Raw genomic sequence first — 18,768 nt, 5'->3', positions numbered from 1 at the left:
GTCCTAAACCTCAGAAACTCCTCATGCCCACCTTTACTATTATAAAATTCTAATCTAACTGAGCTCGGGGCTCTCTGTTTATTCCAATATGTTGGGCATGTGGAGAGAAAGAGAGAGTTTGCAAACTTTCATAAAATAAAGGCTCTTTGCTTTTACATACTGGACTCTGTCTCCTAGTTGGTTTTTGATTGGGCTTGGTGGATTTGGGCATAGCATATGATATATTTCCATAAAAATAATCATCATAAATACAAATCAAGTAGATCTAAATGTGGGGTCAAGATTGCCTCAATGAGGAGCACCGGACTGAGCCCTCCACGGTCCAAATGAGGAGCAGAAGGATGAAGAAAATGAAAAAAAACTCAGGACCGCGAAGGGTGCGATCACCCACTGATACAAGGGGACTGATCTAATGAGAGTTCACCAAGGCCAGTTGGACTGGGACTGAACGAGCATGTGATCCAACAACATTTTCTGAATGTGGCCGGATTCTCTGAATGTGGCTGGCCTGGAGCAATTCTGAAAAGCCACTGACAATGACACTGGGACTTGTTTCCTCTGCATATACTGGATTTTTGGGATCCAGTCTGTTTGGATACTCACCTTCCTGGATCTGGAGGGAGGGGCGAGGAACTTGAACTTCCCACAGGGCTGGAAGCCCTGACTACTCTTAGGGATGGAGAGGGAGGGGGGGGGGAGAGTGGGAGGGTGTTGGGAGGAGGGGCGGAAATGGAAACTTTCATAATTTAATAAACTTTGAAAAAAAAAAGATTGCCTCAATGAATTCTAAAAATATCTAAGACAGAGCAAAGACTTCCTAGAGTTAGTTTTAGTAGATACACTAAGGGCCTTGAAAGTTTCTCTAGGTGGCAATTGTCCTCTGTTTCTACTAACTAAAGAGCTATGCTTTTTATGACTTCATTCTATAGTGTCACTGGTATTCAGATAGAATATTTTTCAGATAGAATTCAGATAGAACATTTTTAAAGAAAGTATTTCAATATTTAGGAATTCATTTGCCTAGCAACTTTATATATTTGTGTAAGATCCATTCCTAGTATCAGAATGGATAAATCTTCACAAGTATAAGGTAAGTATACAAAATTCCCCACACGCTCTCTATGCACAGTAGGAACAGAAATATGTGTTTTTAAAATCCCAGTATACGTTAAAAACATGTTTCTAGTTATGAATTTGATTTACTATTATTACTCATGGTAGTTGGTTAAACATTGGTTACACCTTTAAATTCCAGTCAGTGCCCACAGTTACCTCATTCAGACATACATATGCAAAATGATTCTTCTTAATTCAGGTGGCAGGTCAGATCATAGTGATAGCATTTTGTGGCTTTTCAGGTGGTATTCAGTTAATATTCAGTTGCTAATTAATGTGATTTACTTAGTTATTCAAATACAAAATTATATGCTATATATGTATTTGTGTACAGGGCTATTCCAAGCTCCTGGAAGCTTGCTCACTTTAGTTTGACAGCTGGGGAGCCGGCATGGAACCTAACGAGATTCTTTTCATATGGGTGACAGTTGTGTGACATGGTCTGTTTGTGTGGACCCTAGCAGATAGATAGGACCGATATCTATCCCTGGTACATGAGCTGGCTTTTTCATTTTCTTGCTCATTCCCTTTGGTGGGATGCCTGGCTCAGGCCTGATACAAAGGGAAGGGGCTTGATCCTGGTTCAACTTAAAGTGCCAGGCTTTGTTAACACTCCATGGGAGGCATCACTCTTTCTGAAGAGTGAAGGGGGGCTGGGTGAGAGTGTGTTGGAGGAGGGGAAGGAGGGAGAACTGTGGTTGCTATGTAAAATGAATAAAAAGTTTTAAAAAATAACTCAAGGACCTTTTAAAATTTTTCTTGCAATCTATGTTTGGTATGGGAGGTCATTCTGTCTATGTGTTTTAGTTATTGGTTAATAAATAAAGAAAAAGCCTTGGCCTGTTGATAGGGCAGAACGTAGGTAGGAAGAGAAAACTAGACTGAATGCTGGGGAAAGAAAGGAAGAGAGAGAGAGAGAGACACCGTGGAGCTGTCAGACATAGACATGCTGAAACTTTGCTGGTAGGCCACGATCTCATGGTAATATACAGATTAATTAGATATGGGTTAAATTAAGATATAAGAGTTAGCCACTAAGAAGCTAGAGCTAATGGGTCCAGCAGTGTTTTAATTAATCAGATTTCTGTGTGATTATTTTGGGTGTAAGCTAGCCGGGTGGCCAGGAACCAAAAACCGTCCCTCATTGCAAGATATGTTGATCATATTTTTTTCCCATCCCCAACGCTTAACTAGACCCTTAACTCCTCTGTACCTACCAACTTTACATTCATTCTATTCTCTCTCAAGATAAAGTAAACCAAACCAAACCAAAGTCTCAGATCTGGTATGAAATTTGTGTTAGCCAACTACTCAGAGGCAGGAAGCCTGCCCTGGAGTGCAGTTGATATACCCAATGACATTCCATTCTTGAAAACTAATGTTTCTTTCCTAGGAAGTATAAAGTGCAAACAGCTTCTTTGTTAGGTTTGGGACTTGGGGCCACTTGCCCTTCTCAATACCGAGATTTTGTATTATATGTACTTTTATAGTTCCTCTGCTGTTGCAGGTTCTATTAGTTCATATGTATGTTATCCCTGTTGTTTTGAGAGACCCCCATTTTCTTGGAATCATCCACCATCTGTGAATCCTAAAATTTTTATATCTCCTCTTCCATGTAGATCCCTGCACTTTGAGGGGAAGGCTTGAGTAAAGACATCCCATTTAGGTTTGAGTGTCCCAAAATGTCTCACTGTCTACATATTTTTCATTTGTTGACCCTGTGTTAATTACTTTCCAGAAGAAGAACCTTCCCTGATGAAGATTAAGTAATGAAATGATCTATGGGCATAAAAATATGTCAAAAATAGTGATATGTGGTGGACTGAGAAGCCAATGATAATGACACTGGATTTTGATTCTACTTCATGTACTGGCTTTTTGGGAGTCTAGTCTGTTTGGATGCACACCTTCCTAAGATGGGGGGGCTTGAACTTCCCACAAGGAAGGACACTCTGACTTCTCTTAGGACTGGAGAGCAAGGGGGAGGGGGAGTGGGAAGGAAATGGGAGGATGTGAAGAAGTGGAAATTTTAAATAAACAAATTAATAATTAATAATAATAATAAAAATATGTAAAAAATATTAATTTTCTTATATATTCCTTTAGCAAAATTGGAGTATTGAGTTCTCCCTAGGCCTATGGCCTACCTTTCCACTTGTGCTACTTTTATACCAGTGCATCTTGCCATCAGGTCTCTGTCTGAGGCCTCAAGAATTGGGTGATACTGGCAATCACTTTTATCCTCTTGTAGCATACAACTTTCAAGCCAGTACCATGAATGCCAGTCACTGGGGTGAAACCTCTAGTCAGACACCAGAACAATTTCTCCTTGTTCAATGATGCAAGTCTTTAGCAATAGAGCTTTACTATCAGGCTGTGGAGGGGGATCCAGAGCCTTGACAAGAGCCTGTGATGTTTGAGGTGGTCTAAAGGACGACTTTGGCCACTGAGGAATAGAATGTGGAAGTTGCCTTAAGAAATAAGGATCTTGAAAGAGTGCAGCAATAAAAGCCATTAATTTTTTTAGGGGAAGAAGATAAAAAAAATGAGCAATTATTAAACATAAAGCAAGATTTGGAAGCTCAAAGAATAAATTTGAAAAGTGAATGTCTAAAAAACTAAATGTTTGCAACAGGTTAAAAAATAGGAATCTGAAAAAATTATCAATCTCTAATAAATTAAAACTGAGAATATTGTATATCAAAATGCTTTATATTTTCTTCCCTTTTCTATTTCTGTGATTAAACACAGGCCACAGTGAAATGGAGAGAAAAGGACTTATTTGGCTTGAAGTTCCTAGTCCATCATCAGAGGAACTTAGGCTAGGAGCTCAAGAAAGAAACTTAGAGACAGAGTCTAGAGCAAACATTGTGGAAGAATACCACTTACTGGCTTACTTGAGCTCCATTCTTAATTTGCTCAGTGCCATCTGATGGTGCTGGCCAAAGTAGGCTTTGGACCTTCTATAAAAATAAGTAATGAAAAACCATTGACAATGACACTGGGACTTGTTTCCTCTCCATATACTGGATTTTTGGGATCCTAGTCTGTTTGGATACTCACCTTCCTGGACCTGGAGGAAGGGGGGAGGAACTTGAACTTCCCATAGGGCTGGAAGCCCTGACTGCTCTTAGGGATGGAGAGGGAGGAGGAGGGGGAGGGGGGGAGGGGGAGGGTGTTGGGAGGAGGGGAGGAAATGGAAACTTTCATAATTTAATAAACTTTGAAAAAAAAATAAAGACCCTTTTCCTCTTAAAAAAAAAAGTAATTAAGAAAATGTTCCACAGACACACCCACAGGATAATCTCAAAACCTTAAATGTGATTCCTTTTTGCTCGGTCACTTAAATTTGCTTCCAGGAGACACAAAAGCAAAGAAAAAGAAAGAAAGAAAAATAACCAGCACCGTGCTTAACTCCATTAACTAATTTTTTCTTTACTATTCCACATGGGTGTACACAGATAGCCACATATACATCAGACATTTACTTGTTGTTCTGTGACATTGCCAAAAACAAAGAAAAATAAAACAAACTTCTACAAGAAATGTCACATATTTTTAAATCAATCTCATAGTTGTTTGTAATGACTCAGTGTCCTTTCTTCATTACAAAGTGTCCATTTGTAATCTTTGTGTGCTGAACACTTCAGGTCCCTTAACATAGTTACTATTAACTGTATGTCTATTATGCGAAGACTCACCAGTAGGCACATTGTGAATGGTAGCAATTCCAGAATCCAGGAACCAAAACTACTACTTTATTTGATTCAGAATAGTAAATTGATCTTTTGTGTTCAAAGAGTTGTTCAAAGAAGATGGCAAATACAAATAAGAGTTCTGTCTGACAACACACAAAATGCTCCTTTAAAATTCCAGAACCAATGTGGCATGAAAGAAAAATCACCGTTACTGTATAGAATGTGCTTTTCTTGATCTGTGCTTAGATCCTGATAGGAAAATTTAAAATTATCCAAAATTTGAGCTGCAAATTATCTCAGCACATTAAAATAATCTCTTTTCTTTCTGCAAACGTGAATCACCATAGCAATATAAGAGGATAACAATTAACTATAATCTATTTTATTAAATTTTTTCATATGATATATTCTTATCATAATTTCCTTTCCCTGCTCTCTTCCAAGATCACCTTCACCTCCCCACCAACCAGCTCTATACCCTTTCTTTCTCACTCTTTAAAGAAAAGGGGGGAATCAAACAACAAACAAATAAACCCTAATAAAATAAAAAAAGCAGAAGCATAAAACTTGCATGCATAATCCATAAAAACACACTATCAGCATCATAATATACAAACAAAAGGTCAGTAAGACAAAAATAATTCCCATTCAAAGCAGTATGAGACAAAAAGTCTATAAGAACATCACTGAGACCGTTTTGTGTTGGCCATTTACTGCTGGGCATGAGGCCTATCCTTTAGTGTGGCTTATATACTGAGTGAGACTCCAATGGAGAAAAATAATTTTTCCATTTCAAGAAAATGTCAATTGGGGGTAATTTTTTGGCTAAATATGAGTATTGGTATTCATTTCCCCATCTTAGTGTTGGTACCCTGTCTAGTTTGAACTTGTGCAGACCTTGTGACAGAACATATTCCTATATGAAACTATATTTACAGTCCTTATTATACAAATATAACATCTGAATTTTGGGAATAAGAATACCCCTAATAGAGGAGCTATTCAGGATTTAAATGCCAGGAAGCAGTAATCAGGATGAATCCATCAATCATTTTTTTGTAGCTAATAAATTATTTTCTGTCTTCCTCTTCCATTCCAAAGGAGAGATTATGCAACATTAAAGTTACTATGCAACATTAAAGCTACTATCCACTTCAGAATAAATGTTAGAAGTCAAATTCACTTGGGATTAAGTAATAATTGGGTAGAACCAATGCCCAATAAAACATTTGAGAATTGTAAAACTTTGACACAATAAAATGGTAGTAAAGGAATCAGAACCAAAGAATTTAGTACATACATATGCGCAAACTCACTCTCTCTCTCTCTCTCTCTCTCTCTCTCTCTCTCTCTCATACACACATACACACACACACACACACACACACACACACACATACACACATGCATCCCTACTGTCCATTTTGAAAAACTACTTTCATAATCTAAATATAAAAGCATCCACTATTGCAAGATAATATGCAGGTCGTGGGTTGGTAGTTAGGAATATGTCAAATGAACATAGACCTTAAACACATGAATTTTGTAGACATGCATTGTACATAATGAATAAGCATATACAGCATAATACTGTGGCCATGAAAACACAAGGATTCAAAACAAAAATATTAAATAATTTTTAAAAATATGTCAATATGACTTGGAAAATAGGTAAAAACTAAAGAACAAAGCATTTAAGATGAGCATCAGACAGCTTAGAATATGTGAAAAATGAAAAGAGTGCTGTGGAAGGCCTGATGCTGTAAGTCGTCCGTACATTAAAGAAGTAACTGTACAGTTGGTCCTAACTCTTGTGTCTTGGTTAAAGCTTCTATTGCTATGAAAAGACACCATAACCATGGCAACTCTTATAAAGGAAAACATTTAGTTTAGGCTGACCAATAGTTTAAGAGGTGTAATCCATTATCATCATGGCAGGAAGCATAGCAGTATGCAGGCAGACATGGTGCTATAGAAGGAGCTGATCATCAGGCAATAGGAAGCGAACTACTGGATCATCAGAAAACAGGAAGTGAACTATGTCCCAAACTGGGTGTGGCTTGAGCATATTAAACCTCAAAGCCTGACCTAACATTGAAATATTTCTTCCAAAAAAGCCAAACCTACTCCACCTAGGTCATACCTTTTAATAGCAACAATCCCTGTATGCCAAGTATTCAAATACAGGAGTTTATGGGACCATAAGTATTGAAACTAGTACGCTCTGACATCTAAAGGTACAACAGTTACCTGCTCTCCTCACAGTTGTTCCTCCTAACCCCTTCCTCTGAAATTCTATGCTCTTATCTTAGGATCATTTTATTAGGGCCTGGGCTCAACACCTGTACACCATGCTTGTAGCCTTCTCCTCTACTTGTCTCTAATTCTCTAAACTTGGCCCTTGAGAATCCAACAAGAAAGCGTGCTCATTCTACAGAACACCTAATACTCGGGCTAGAAGTGGTACTTTTCCTTAGCTAGCATAGTACCACTTCTGATATCACAACCTTGAGTCAGCAACTAAGACTTAATTTTATACACTGCCTACCTACTCCAACCCTTGCAAAGACTTGATAACAACGAATGAAAGCCCAAATGGCCCAAAGTCATGAATTCAGAAGAATAGTGAGGTGTAGTAAAAAGGAGGAGAGAGACACTAGTTAGTTCCCGGCTGCTCAATACTGAGATAATTACACAGAATCCATATTACTTAAATTACTTCTTGGGCCATTAGGCCTAGCTTCTTATGGGATAACTCATACATATTAATTTAACCCATTTCTATTAATCTATATATTACCATGAGGCCTTGGTCTACCAGCAAAATTTCAGCATGTCTATCTCCAGCGGTGACTCTATGGCATCTTACTGACTCTGCCCTTCTTGCTTCCAGCATTCAGCCTAGCCTTCCCCATTTACCTAAGTTCTGCCATGCTATAGGTCCAAAGCAGTTTCTTTATTCATTAACCAATAAAAGCAACACATAGGCAGAAGGACCTCACACACCAGTAAAAAATACGCTAAAGAAGCTAAACAAGGACATGAATAAATCATGGAGAGAAATCCAAGAAAATATCACCTGTTGAATGGAATAATACAATTCAGGATATGAAAATAGAACTAAAAAAAGAGATACAAAAAAATGGGGGAAATTGAAAACAAATAAACATCAAAATGAAAAATTTAGTACATTTAATTATGCTAAGTGGAAAGTCTTGCCAATTGATTGGATGAAATGAATATTGGAATATCAGGGCTTCAAGACAGGGCAAAAGAATTAAATGACTTGAAAAGAAAAGGACATATTCTTTAAAAGTCCGTTTATAAAAGGACATATTTTTAAAAGTTCCATTTATGAATGGAACAGTCAGAAACGTTGGGACATTTTGTGAAGGGCTCTTATAGGCTAGAATATAGCAACCATGGTTCTAGCAGGCCTTACCTTCCCCTGCAGTCCCTCTGCCTTGTGAAACAGTTAAACTACATTCTTAAAGCTAGCCACCAAGGTCTATTCTCTTATTTGGCCACTCTAATCTGTCCTAGGCAGACTGCCAAAATCCAACTGTCACAGTACTGAGGTCCAGCAATCAAAAACTCCCATTTTCCTACTCCAATTAACATGCTCAATCAAAATAAACCAACTCAGTCTAACACAGGAACTTCACCTTTTCCCTTTATAAGCTCCAATTTGTCTATGGGTCAGTCATGTTTGACTTTTCTCTATTAGGTGGCAGCCCTTTGTCTCCCAGGGGCAAATATGCCTTCTTTCTCCCTCCCTTGTTCCCTTTCCCTTCTCTCTCTTATCACCTGTTTTTGTCTCTGTCCTTTCCTTCTTTGGTGCAAACACGTCTCCTTTGTGCTGAGAACTTGATCTTGGGTGTCTTTGGCCAGTTCTAGTCCTTTCACTATGAAAACCTTTTCAATCATAGGCATAGAAGAAAAAAAACCTGAAAAGCACAGAAAATATTTTTAGTAGAGTCATCGAAGACATTTTTCAAAACCTAGAAACATACCTATCTAAGTGCAAAAGATATACAAAAGCACAAAATAGATAAGAACAGGAAAGAAGATTCCCAAATTACATAATACTCAAAGCATTAAATATACAGAACACAGAAAGAATAACTAAAAAAGGCAGGAGTACCAAGTCATATGTAAAGGTGGTAGGTCTATCAGAATAGCATTTGGTTTTTCAATAAAGACTTTAAAAGCTGGAAGAACTTGTATTAACGTACTACAAGTTGTGAAACAACATAGATGCCATGCAGACTCTGTGTCATAATTGAAAGAGAAAGAAAAACCTTCTAAAAAAAAGAAAACTAAAGGAATTAATGACCTCAAAGCAGGCCCCACAGAGGATATTGGTAGGAATACTTCATATTAAAGAGAAAAATAACTGTCCAAGGATCTACAAAGAATAAACCAATGTTGCCTCGGTGGTTAAGCAAAACAGGGCTAGAAAACAAGAAATACAAAATTAACAAACTGAAAGGAATCAATAGTACACATCAGTAAAAACAGTCTCAACTGTGCAGCAAAAATACACAGGCTAAAATAGACTGAGTTAAAAAATAGGATCTATAATTGTGCAGCCTTCAAGATATACACTTCACCATTGAGTCACAGGAAATTCAGAGTCTGGGGGTCCACAGTCCCCAACAGTAAAGGTATTACAAACAGATAGAACAATAAAATAAAACAGAGCTGCTATTTTAAAACCTCTGACAAAATAAGGGTTCATATCAAACCAATTAGAAATCTCTTTATTAGAATAAAATAATACATTAAATGATCATTAAAATGATCACACTGGAATGATAAACACATATGAATAAAACAGATACGTAGAATTTTGTAAAATTTAGGCAGCAAATTACCCCAACACCTTAATAGTAAGTAACAATAACTCACTTTCTTCAGTGGACAGGTCATCCAGATTTAAAAAAAAATATATTGGATAAATGTTAGAGTTAAATAACAGTTTAGGTTCAAGGATAAAGTTAGAGTTAAACAACAGCTTCAGTTCAAAGGACCTATCAGATACCTACAGAATATTCCACCTGAAAACCAGACAAGTGCACATTCTCCTAAAGAGGCTATTGAGCCATCTCTACAGTAGACCACAAAGCAAGTCTTCATTAGATCACCATAATAAAACTAGATAATAGTACCAGGAGAACCCACAAAATAGACACAATTTTGGATGTTGAATAATTCATTAGATGATGAATATATAAAGGAAAGAATAAATAAATAAATGTCTTAGTCATAAATGAAAAAGAAAAGACAACATTTCAAAAATCTATGAAATAAAATGAAGGAAGTCTCAAGAGGAAAGTTTACAACTCAAGTGCTTATACAAAAACAACAGAGTGAAACAAAATAAACAATTTAATGATGCACATTAAGACTTAGGAAAAACAAAAGAAAATATTTCCTCAAAATGACAAAACAATAGTCAAGAAAAATGATCAAAATTAAAGCAGAAATAAATACCATAAAAATTTTAAAATACAAGTAATAAATAAATTGAAGATTTGATTCTATGAAAGCAAAAACAAGATTTACAAACTCTTATACATGGTAACAAAAAGAGATCACTCAGACTAATAAGTTAGAAATGAAATGAAAGATATAATCTACAGTATTTGGGGAAAAAATTTTGTTTTTTGTTTTGTTTCGATTTTTTGAGACAGGGTTTCTCTGTGGCTTTGGAGCCTGTCCTGGAACTAGCTCTTGTAGAACAGGCTGGCCTCGAACTCACAGAGATCCGCCTGCCTCTGCCTACCCTGTGTTGGGATTAAAGTCATGCACCACCACCACCTGGCTGAAAAAATGTCTACACAAATAGACTTTTTCAGTCTTCTCAGCTGAGGTACCAAGTCTCAACAATTTTTAAAAGATTTTTGTACCTTTAATTTGAGGAAGTTTTAAAAAATATTTTTTTAACTAGACAGGCAACACAGAAATTTCAAATAAGAATTTTCAGACTCCTTGAATCTGACAGATATGAAGACGGTTTTTATGAAATGTCTAGTACTAAGTATGTCTTCCAGATCCAATGTAAGAGTGTTACTCTTTCAGGAGAGTTTAAATTTCTGCATGTTCAACAGTGATTGCTCCTTTTTTACCTATTGAGAGATAAATCTTCTGAGTAGCAGGAACTCATGGGCCTGACAGGACTTGTTTGCTTCAGTAGCTCTGTTGAAAGTTCTTCAAAGAAAAAAAGCAACCCCTCCCCCCCCAAAAAAAACCAAGTCTCAACATTTTTAACAGTTTTATTTAATAAAGTTTCTCGGATGCAAAGGTGAGAAAATGGCTGGAGAGATGGCTCTTCCAGAGCACCTAAATTTGGTTCTCAGCATTCATATCAGTTGGCTCACAAGTACTTGCAACTCAAGCTCAAAGGCATCTGATTCCCTTGCACTATTTATATGAGAAACAGTATCAAAATATTTCCATTTCCTTATTAATTATATTATTTTATTCAATAATGCTATAAAGTTTTATTCTACTTTCTAACAACTAAAGAAAAATGTGTGTCAGCCTATTTGTTTGTTTATGTGTGTATTTGTGTGTGCATGGATTCAGATTGAAACTGCATACTTCTAACCATGCCATTCAAAGATGGAAAATATTTTTATTAGCTTGTAGTGAGTTTGATGAACTTGTCTATGTTGATTGCAAGTAAAAAGGTAATAGCAATGAGCAGAACAACTAAGCACAATATTCCAACATTTGAAAATCAATGATTTTAAGTTTTTGAAGTAAAATTCATAATGTAACTTGTCCTTTTTTTTCTTTACAACTAATGGAAATGTTCATGTCTATGTATTCCACTCGATTAAATTCTCGGCAATTCAATGATTGTCTCTCAGTGTTATAACTAACATGGAAATATAGAAATAAACTGTAAATTACATTACATCTAAGGAAAGCCTTATATTCATGCAACTTTAATTCAGTTTTGGGTGACACACAATAAAGAAAAGAAGAAGGTTAGTATTTTTCACATTAGAAAGCTGTTAATTTGCCCAAACAGAAAATGAAAGGAGAAACTTGGGCACCTGGTAAAGGGAGGTTAATTTATGAGGAAGTGATGCTAGGGCAGGAGACTGAAGGAAGTGATACAGAATCCCATCTGCTCTGACACCATCTACGGTGTGGGGATGGGGTTTTTATAGTGGCCAGGCAGTGTGTGTGTGGGGGCGGCTTGGGGAATTCCAAACCTGAATGGCTACAGGCTCAGGACTGACTCAAGCCCTCCAAAACTGCACAGTTAAAGACTTGGAATTGGCTCAAACCCTGACTAGGGTTATCTGGACTGAGCTGACTGACTGCCTTAGGTCTTGGGGAAATTGTGACATTGTTGTCTTAGCAGGGGGACATCTGAAGTTGCTTACTCAAATCTGACTGGCCTCTCCCTTGTGGAGAAGTGTTGCCTCTTCTTGATTGGTCTCTCTCAAAGAGGTGATATGTTGCTTGTTTCTTATTGGCTCCTCCCAGAGGGCTAAGGTCAGAAGAAGGTCAGGGGCAATCATACCTCCTTGACTGGAAGAGATTTCCAACTGCAAAGGTCAGAGGGAAGCCATGCTTCTAGACCAGAGGGAACTACTTCCCTGCTTAGGGATTGGTTTGGGTTTCCTGTTCAGGGATTGGTTGATTTTGTCTTTTATTTGGTCTGAGCAGAGATGGTTCTGATTTCAGGACCAAACTGTGTTCCTACCACTGGTCCTTTTTAGTCTTTTGGCTCTAATTTTAAGTTCAGGGTTTATCTCTTTTACAGGCACTAATTCTAGGAGCAAGTGTGTTTCTTTGGCTCTGGTTTCAGGATCAGGGTGTTTTTTCTCTGTGGTATAGGGGTTTCTCCTGTTTGTGTGCTGTTTTCATTGGTTAATGACTAAAGAAACTGCCTTGGCCTAGTTGATAGGGCATAACATAGGTAGGCAGGGAAGACAAAACTGAATGCTGGGAGGAAGAAAGGTAGAGTAGGAGAGCCTCCATGGAGCTGCCAGAGTCAGACATGCTGGCTTTTTCCTGATAAGCCACTGACATGTGGAGATATACAGATTACTAGAAATGGGTTAAATCAAGATGAAAGATATGGCCAATAAGAGGCTAGAGCTAATGGGCCAAACAGTAATTTAATTAATACAGTTTCTGTATGGTTATTTGGGGACTAAGCAAGCCAGGTGGCTGGAATGAACAAGCAGGCCCTTCTCCCGACAACACCTCTGGGTCTGGGTGATGGAGGAGGGTTATCTGTCTGTTGTGTTATTTTCATTGGTCAATAAAGAGATTGCCTTGGCCCTTTGATAGGACAGAAAATAAGGTAGGCAGAGTAAACAGAACAGAATGCTGGGAAGAGGGCAATGGGGCAGACGCCATGGAGCCAGCCACCAGGTCGGACATGCTGAATCTTTTCCGGTAAGCCTCGTGGTGCTACACGGATTATTAGAAATGGGTTAATCAAGATGTGAGAGTTAGCCAGTAACTAACTCTCTAGAGATAATGGGCCAGGCAGTGTTTAAATGAATACAATTTGTGTGTTGTTATTTCCGGGGCTAAGCTAGCCGTGTGGGAGCTGGGTGGGACGAAAAGCAGGCCTGCCTGCAGCCCCTCACTACATCTGGGTTCAGAGGTAAGATACTGCTTTTGCTGACTCTGGTTTCATATCCTGGGTGTGTTTCTTTCACTAGCTCTGGATTCAGAGTCAGGGTACTAAGAGATTGTGCTGTCTACAGATTTGCTGGGGCCTTGGTCTCTTACTCCCTTGAATCTGCTTGTAGCTAACAATACATTTTTAAAGTGCATTTAATATTAGTGTCACTAGAAGGAGAAATTAAAATAATAAAGTTCAACTAGCAATTAAAGAGATATGGACAAAGAAGTTTACTGCATGACTCATTGTGTCACACGGCAGCTTCAATGATGAAATTTTTCCTTTTCTTTTTTTCACTTAAAAAACTTTTTTGAAGGGGTAGTAATCACAAGAGCAAAAGTCAGATATGAAGGGATGGGGAAATTAATGGAATCAAAATGTATGATGTGGAAGACACAAAGAATAAAAAAAAAAGAATGTTAAAAAATAGTGTTACAGCTGGTAGCCAAGAGGTAATATGATTTGCTGAAAATGAGTAAAAGGGTACACATATTAAGGAATAAAAAGTTTAGGAAACAGATTTGACAAAAAAAAACAGTAGGAGGAGAAAATAGGATAAAATAACTTCATGAACCAAACTGTGTTTGGTTGACTTCTATGCAGAGGAACCTCACAAAGTCTTTGAAATTTAACAAATCTCACAAATAACAGTCTGTTAATGGTTAACCAGAATGTTAGGCATGATAATAACTTTATTTGGCTATATAAGTAGGAATAAATGGGTTAGAAAGAAAGGCTTTGAATGAATCCATCTACCTCTAAAGCCAGGTTTAGTCATTTGCATTTTGATTTGAGATTTTACTCTGTGATTACCATTGATAAATAAAGGAACTGCTTTGGGCCTATTGAAGAGCTATAGAGGAAAAGAGCTAGGTGGGGAAAACTAAGCTGAATCCTGGGAGGAAGAAGACAGAGTCAAGAGAAGATATAGAGATGCCGCTGGAGACAGATGCACTGAAACTTTGCTGGTAGATGTGTTAAATTCATATGTAAGAGTTAGCCAATAAGAAGCTAGAGATAATGGGTCAAGCAGTAATTTAATTAATACAATTTCTGTGTGATTATATTGGGGCTAAGTGGCCAGGAACCAATAAACAGCCACTGCCACAGATTGGTGCCAATGTGGTTGACTAAATTCCTCTTAAAAAATCTGAGAGAGCTTGAAAAGAAATTATAGACACAAAAATACAGTTTAACACACCTTCTTACTGTTTGCTGGTGGCATGCCATAGCTCCTTTAAGAGAGGTTTTCCCTGACTCAGTAGCAGCAGAAAAAAAAAGCTGCACTATTTTTTGAAATGCTGGCTTTCTAAGGCATATTGCCAATGCAAACTTTGGCTCTTTCAGGAGGCCAAGCATTTAAATGGGATTGGTGGGCAATGTACTATAACTTGCTTAATGGCAACATAGACCTGCTATGTGCATAAAACTGGATGTGTATGGCTTACAGAGGTGGCAAACAGACTTCCGCCATGTTGGATGATATGGAGCAAGCAGAGAGTATTATATGTACCCTAGTAATGCTGCAGCTTAAGTTTTTAAGAAGCACTTAGCATTTTAAGATGCCATCCTGGTCAGTAAAGAATTACAGGTATGCAATAAAGACAAATTCAGATGAAAAAGACCTCTAAATGGGTCACAATGATGGATAAATGTACATAGGCTAGGGAGAGAGAATAAAAAGAGTACAGAGAGTTATAAAAAGAAGTAAATGTTTTTTTAAAAAATAAAACAAACTCTTTAAAGATACAGAATAAAATCATAGACTAAAGGAGTAAAGATAATAAAATAAATATTAAACTTGAAGAAAACATAATAGAATTAAAACAAGAAAAATAAAGATGGAAAATTCACAGAGTCTGGATTAAGTATTATTGTGTTATCTTTAAATTTTTGACTGCAGAGAGACACTTGATTCTAGGGACTGCTAAGCTAAGCCAACATATATATTTTAAATGTATCTTGAATTCAAAATTTAAGTCTAAAGATATATTGCTTTGGAAAAGAGGCTATTCTTTTGTTTTCACAGAGGATGAGAACCTGTGTATTGCTTCCAGAATAATATGGTTTAGTGGATCAAGAACCTTTGAAAGGTTACCTTAACCATCCCTCAAAAAATTACTTCACACAATAAACAGCATGAGGCAGTTTGGAGAATAACTATACCCATATTCCCAAAAATTGTTTATAAATGTTCTTTTACATTTAAAGGGGGATGTGCTATAGAGATTTGTATTAGTATCGATCTTGATTTATTGATACAAATTTAAGGTAAATTTTGTTATATGTATATATCTACTCTTGATCAAGGCATTGTGTTTGTGCAGCTCATTAAAAATATAATGTATAAATAAGATATTTAGGTTAATAGATAATTATCTGTAATAGTCAAACATGTTAGATTTTCTAGATTACAGAGATATATTTCAGATGAATAGGGGATTCTTCAAATCTTTCAAAGACTACAGAATATGGCATTTAAAATGTTTTAATAACTTAGGTCATAACAATGAGACACATATGCTCCTGGGAGCACCAGTCTACTTCAAGAGGAAGATGGGCATTGAAGAGGCTCCTCGTGGAGTTGGTAAGCCATTTGGACAAAAAACTGTTCTTGCCTGGACTTCTTGATAATTTGAACATTCAGGTCCCACAGAGAAATGACTGCGGAACTTGCCTAAAGTTGAGACCATCCTTTAGGATTCCTACTTTATGAAAGAGTCTACAAGACATTCTGAAGGACAAAGAAAAAAGTGACTGACATACTGCCAATATAGGCGAAAATGTCTTTGAAATTTCCTGCCTCATGGAAAAGTCTGCTGGGTACTATGGACCTGTAAGCTGAAGATGGATGCCCCAACATACCAAAAAGCTTTGGGTGACTGTTCAGACAGAAAGATGTCTCTGTCAATTCTAGAGGTTTGGAAGTTGCTTACAATGCACTTCCTGTTTACTTGGGTAATATATCCTTCTGGAGTCTTTGATGGAGTTGGAGAGTAGATAGTAATAATATAGTTTTCCTTAGTTATGACAAGAGATAAAGTAGATATAAATATTGTAACTGTAATTCTTGCTTGATACCTGTTTTGTTATATGTAATTTTACTATGTTAAAGTTAAAACCTTCCTTTTATTGAAGCAGAAGATTGGACATGATGTGAGATTTCCCTCTGTGTGCTGTGATTACCATTGATAAATAAATGAACTGCTTTGGACCTATAGCAGAGCTATAGAGGAACAGAGCCAGGTGGGAAAAAGTAAGCTGAATCCTGGGAGAAAGGAGGCAAAATCAAGAGAAACCATGGATCTGCAGCCAGAGGCAGAAACATTGAAACATTTTTGGTAGGCCATGGCCTCGTGGTGAGGCACAGATTAATGGGGATGGGTTAAATTCATATTAAGAGTTAGCTAATAAGATACTAGAGCTAATGGGCCAAGCAGTGATTTAATTAATACAATTTCTTTATTATTACTTTGGGGCTAAGTAGGCAGGAACTAACAAGCAGCTCCCTGCAACAGTATTTTGCTGCCTACTTCAGCAATAGTAAATAATTTTTAAATAGATAATTGGTTTTACACAAGTCATAATGTCTTTTACCTATTGATCTTTGCTCTACTCTTTTCTAATTCTATTTCCATATGTGATAATATAAGTTCATTTTAACTGATGTTCCATAAGTTTGAAATTTGCATACATATAATATTATACAAGGCCAGGCCTGAAACAGTTAAGGGTAATTAAATCTCATATAAACTCCTGGATATTTAGCATGCTTTCTATTCATTAATATGGCACCTGGGAAAGTTAAGATATTAGTTGCCTTATATTCTAATTGGCAAAATACTAATAAAGATAGAAGCAAATTTAGAGATATTACACATACACACTATCTGGTATCTGCCTTGTACTCTATAAAATGAACATTTTGCCATCTCCATCACATTCTCTTGTATTTTTCAATCATTCTTTCTTTTTCCTCATTGGTTATTCTCCATGTTTTGTATTCTAAAATTTATTCTATTAAGAAAGAATTTACTTTTTCTCTCATTTTAAAAGCAATTAAAGTAAAAAAAAACCTGTCCATCCCACAGTAGCATTGTTAATGAAAATAACAAGCTCTCAATACCATAAAAATGAAGCATTTCTAAAAACATATATTCCTGTTTATTTATTTTATTCATTTATAATTTCCAAAAGTATGTCTCTGTGTATGTGACTGTTTGTGTGTGGGTATATGCATGTATTTAAACAGGCCAGAGACAGACAATCCCCCTGTCTAGAGTTATAGGCAATTGCCAGCCACTGTATATACGAGCTGGGAACAAAACCCCAGTACTCTGCAAAAAGCAACAAAAATCTCATCCATCAATCCACCTGTCCAGTCCCCAAGGAATGTTTCTTTCTTTATGCTGGGATCATACTCTAAGTACTGCACCTGCTAGGCAGGTGTCCTGTGTCTGAGATATATCCAGGTCAGTAATACATTTTCATGGAATTTAAGATATAAATCCCACATGTATTTCTGTAATCTTCCTGCCTCAACTTTCTTAGCAACTTGGGTTAAAGACCTTAGCCATGAGGTCAGATTTTAGTAGAGTTCTCACATTTTCTCTTGAGGGTTTATGAAAAGACCCTAAAACTAGCCTTTGGAAATTTTTATAACTATGATATTTCACATGTCAGTCACATAGAAACATGAAAACTTCTCTCCCAGAAACCAATAAGAAAAGTTTTCTTGGTTTTGGGAAGGATCGTGAAGTGAGAGCCTTACCATCTAGCTAATTTAGGGTGTTTCTGAGTCCAGAATGATAAACGAAGGGTGGTGTTCTTCTGCCCAGACGCTGAGTTGAAAGACCCATGGCATGATGGCTTAGGATTTTCCAGTTTGGAGAGTGTATGAAAGGCAGCAAGGGCCTTATTGATGTGTAGCAGTTCTGCATAAAGCAAAGTATTAGATTTAAATTTATTAACATCCAGCAAAAGTGTAAGAAATAATTTAATAATAAGTCAATGAAAAGAAAAATCTTTGTTAATTGATTCTAATTGCTCTTTCTAGACTCATATTGGTGCTAAGCTTCTGGAATCAAACTATAAATTCACTCAATTTTGATTCTTGTTAAATAGCTTCTGAACATAGACTTTAGAAAGAGCATGCTTCAGATTCAGCATAATTGTAACTTAACATTTTATTCTACATTGAGATGGTGAAGACTGTAATAATGAAAAACAGAAGATTGCAATTTACTCTCTCCATTAGCTATTAGATTTAAGAGACTGTTGTTATATGAAAGG

This window comes from Myodes glareolus, chromosome 16 (genome assembly GCF_982192425.1).
Source record: "Myodes glareolus chromosome 16, mMyoGla1.1, whole genome shotgun sequence".
Taxonomy (NCBI): domain Eukaryota; kingdom Metazoa; phylum Chordata; class Mammalia; order Rodentia; family Cricetidae; genus Myodes; species Myodes glareolus.
Note: the sequence above shows the minus strand (reverse complement) of the source record.